The sequence below is a fragment of the Cebus imitator genome, unplaced genomic scaffold (assembly GCF_001604975.1).
Source record: "Cebus imitator isolate Cc_AM_T3 unplaced genomic scaffold, Cebus_imitator-1.0 Scaffold51, whole genome shotgun sequence".
In the NCBI taxonomy this organism is placed as follows: domain Eukaryota; kingdom Metazoa; phylum Chordata; class Mammalia; order Primates; family Cebidae; genus Cebus; species Cebus imitator.
Window position 1 is genome coordinate 9801304 of NW_016107366.1, and position 3899 is coordinate 9805202.

Below are 3899 nucleotides of genomic sequence, written 5' to 3' on the forward strand. Positions count from 1 at the left end.
AGGTGAATCACAGAATCCCCTAGCCCTTGGAATGTCTGGAGACCCCCGCCCTTGTCTCCACCCAGGAGGTGAATCACAGAATCCCCTAGCCCTTGAAATGTCTGAAGCCTTTTCATCCCCATCCCCGCCCCTCACCCCCACTCCCAAGGTGGTTTTTCGGGTATAAAAAATCGTGGCATCCTCCTGTTGCCACCACAGGTTGGAGAGACGTGAGTCCTCTGTGGTCGCCGGCATAATAAATGACTCTGCAATCTGGCATACTTTTGTCTCGTGATAACTTTCCACGCTCCGGTCAAATACAACATTCTGCACCCTCATCCAAGGCATAAAGATCCTAAGGGGCCTGCAGAGGTTTCAGGAACATATCAGCTGCTGTCCAGCAAGCCAGTGCTTAGGGTGGGGACTTGGCTGACGCAGGTGGCTGAGAGGCTTTTGTCTTCTCCCTTCCTGTCACTATTTGTCACACTTGCTCCCATGCGGCTTCTGCAGGCTCAGGTGAGCAGGTCCAGCACAGAAACAGGGCTGAGGAAGAGGAATACAGGTCAGGACGCTGAGCAGAGGAGTAATCCCCAGGGGAGGAGGTGTGGGGCTCACCTTGCCACAGCTGCAGGCTCTGGGGCTCCACAGATGGCCAAGGCATCGAGGACACAGAGTGGGTTCCAGAGTCTTTGTTGCTTTTTTGACCCCAGACCACAGGGAGTACATTTGAGTCCTCACTTCATACAGGTATCTGCAGACATGGAGGGAGGGCGTTTCCAGCCCCAGGTATGCCCTCTGGGAGTCTGGGTGGGCAGCCCTGGTTAGTAGGGTGACAGCCACTCTGGAACAGTGATAACTTTTCTCCTTTTTCTTGCAAACATTTACAGTCAGATCTTATATTGGGCACTAGAATAAAAGAGGAACAAGACAAAGTCCTACTTAAGAGTTCTATTTAAAGGGAGAAACCAATTTAGTTTTGCCTCAGTGTCAGAGAAGGCTAATTAAGAATGTGATGTTTGGCTGGGCGCGGTGGCTCACGCCTGTAATCCCAGCACTTTGGGAGGCTGAGGTGGGTGGATCACCTGAGGTCAGGGGTTCAAGATCAGCTTGACCAACATGGAGAAACCCCGTCTCTACTGAAAATACAAAATTAGTCTGGTGTGGTGGCATATGCCTGTAATCCCAGCTACTTGGGAGGCTGAGGTAGGAGAATCACTTGAACCTGGGAGGTGGAGGTTGCAGTGAGCCAAGATCATGCCATTGCATTCCAGCCTGGGCAGCAAGAGTGAAACTCTGTCTCAAAAAAAAGAACTTGATGTTTGAGCTTCGTCTCAGCAGACCTAGCATACCCACTGTGCAAAGCAACAGCCAACACTTGGGGAGAAGCATGAGCCAAAGCAAGAAGGTGGAAAGGGCCCACTGAGAATATTGATAGATCTGGACCCAGGAGCTTTTGAAAGAAAACTGGTAACAAGGAAGATGCAGAGAGCAGTGAGGCAGCTGCCAGAGAGTCCAAATGGAAAGAGACCAGTGTGGATGAAGACGTGGGGAGAGCCTTCTGGCAAGGGAGGACCAAACTCAGACATTTTTAGGAGAAAGACTAAAGATGAAGGATGGGGGAGAGGGAGGTAAATAGAGATGATCCAGGACCAGTGGGGTTAGTGAAATAGGATGGGGTGTGGAGGAAGACTGAGCAACAGAAAATAACTAAGTCTGATCTTCACCCTGGAGAGGAGTGAACCCTTCCTCCCCCCATCTCTTAGCGTCCTAAGACAAAGCTGTCATCTGGGGCTGATTAGGAGCATACACAGTGAGCCAACCAAATAATAAAATACCACTTAATAATAAAATAATAATTTTATTATTACCAAATAATAAAATACCAACCAAAAAATAAAATAATAAAAATACCACTTCTTTTTTTCTTTTTTGATGGAGTCCCGCTCTGTCGCCTGGGTTCAAGCAATTCTTGTGCCTCAGCCTCCTGAGTAGCTGGGATTACAGGTATGCACCATCACACCTGGCTAACTTTTTGTATTTTTAGTAGAGATGGCGCTTCATGTTGGCCAGGCTGGTCTCGAACTCCTGACCTCAGGTGATCTGCTCGCCTCAGCCTCCCAAAGTGCTGGGATTACAGGTGTGAGCCACTGCACCTGGCCAGGTTGTGGCTACTCTTATCCCTTTCATGCTACCGACAAGACAAACTCTAACAGGTTTGCTATGAACGCCCAGCAGGACACAGTGGTGATACAGGACTTTGAGCCCAAATGATTCCACTCTGCTTTCGACCTCTGTTCTATTACTTTGAAAGAATCAACCTTGCAAAGTGATAGAGAGCTCCAGAAATTATTTTTGCAGTAACTTTCCCCTTTAATCCTTGTTTTCAAGACAGGGGTCACTTGCAATTGGCTATGGACAGAGTAGCCCCATGAGGCGGAGGTTGCGGTGAGCCGAGATGGCGCCATTGCACTCCAGCCTGGGCAACGAGAGTGAGACTCCATCTCAAAAAAAAAAAAAAAAAATCTAAAGGATTGGCCTTGGCCCTATCTATCTCTGGGTTTGCAGAAGTTAGGAGGAAGTGTGAAATTTGGAGGTAGGGGCAGGAATGACACTTGGTTTTCCTAAAAGACAAACTCAATTGGAAGGGAAAGATGGCTCCTAAGGAATTAAGGTACTGATGCCGCAGACATCCAGCCCTTTCCTGTGCCTGCCCCTGACCCACCTCAACACCCCCTCAGCTCACCTCCCCTTTTCACTGTTGCAGAGGAAGGTGCCAAAAGGGGAGGCATAGGTGCACTCAAACAGTGCCAACAGTAGCCCTTCCCCAAACTCCAGTCACAGTGGGAACCGGCGGCCCAGTTGCCACACGCAGTCCGGGAAGAGGAGAAAGGTGGATGATGCCTCGTGCTTGAGGCAGGCATGGGAGAAGGTGGAATGGGCACAGCGCAGCTGGAAAGGGTGGCCAACCTGGAGACGGGGGAAAAGCAATGGGCACGAGGAAGCAAGGTTTCTGGATGGAGGGTAAGGCCGCGGTTGGGTGGTCACTTACTTACCTGGATCCACTCCTGCTCCACTAGCCCCTGGTCCTGCTCAAGAGGTCCAGTGAAGTCACAAGCAGGGTGCTGTCTGTGCCTACAGCCTGATGTACCAGAATGCAGGCCCCTTCCCTGTGGGCCCAGGGCTCATCAGCAGTGGCCTAGTCCTTCCCTCCCAGGGTCACCAGGACAGGAATAGAATGGACCAAGTTCTAGGCTATATTTGCTTACTGAATCAGTTTTGCGTCCAGGGGTTGAGAGCCCTGCCCATCACACCCTAGTCTCTGTGTCAAGGGGGCTCCATGCCTGGGACTGCCAGGCAGGTGATGCTAGTGCCTCCTTTATATGTGACAGCCAGCAGCAGCTGTCCAGCTGACTCAGCCAGTGATCCATGCTCTGCTCCAAATCCCCACAGGCCTCCACCAGGTGCATGAAGCTGTCCTGCAGGGGCTGTCCTCTGGGCAATGGGAGTCTGGTCATCTTCCCTAGCCCAAGCCCTTTGCAAGTACAGCCTGGGAGCAAGTGCTCGAGACCAATGAGGGAGACACAGAACCCTGTAAAGAGCCCATCTGGCCGGGCACAGTGGCTCATACCTGTAATCCCAGCACTTTGGGAGGCCGAGGGAGGTGGATCATTTGAGGCCAGGAATTTGAGACCAGCCTGGCCAGCATGGCAATACCCTGTCTCTACTAAAAATACAAAAATTAGCCAGGCACAGTGGCAGGCACCTGTAATCTCAGCTACTTGGGAGGCTGAGGCAGGAGAATTACTTGAACCTGGGAGGTGGAGGTTGCAGTGAGCTGAGATGGCGCCACTGTACTCCCACCTGGGTGACAAAGAGAAAAACGTCTAAAAAAAAAAAAAAAAAAAAAAAAAAACCTCAGA

The 3899-nt window shown here is 50.8% G+C and overlaps 1 protein-coding gene and 1 long non-coding RNA gene across 2 annotated transcripts in view; one reads left to right on the plus strand and one right to left on the minus strand.

Annotated features, from left to right (window-relative positions):
- EIF3I (eukaryotic translation initiation factor 3 subunit I) overlaps positions 1 to 1036 on the plus strand; it is an 11780-nt gene extending 10744 nt beyond the window's left edge. Inside the window, exon 10 of the mRNA XM_017527923.2 lies at positions 997 to 1036. The gene's annotated coding sequence lies outside the window, so the exon portion shown is untranslated. The remainder of the gene's footprint in view (positions 1 to 996) is intronic.
- Positions 753 to 3146, minus strand: LOC119471128. Its single transcript, XR_005200127.1, has 3 exons — positions 3033 to 3146; positions 2723 to 2946; positions 753 to 885 (listed from the first exon to the last, which is right to left on the minus strand). It is a non-coding gene; the product is annotated as an uncharacterized LOC119471128 (long non-coding RNA).
- Between the last annotated feature and the right edge of the window lie 753 nt (positions 3147 to 3899).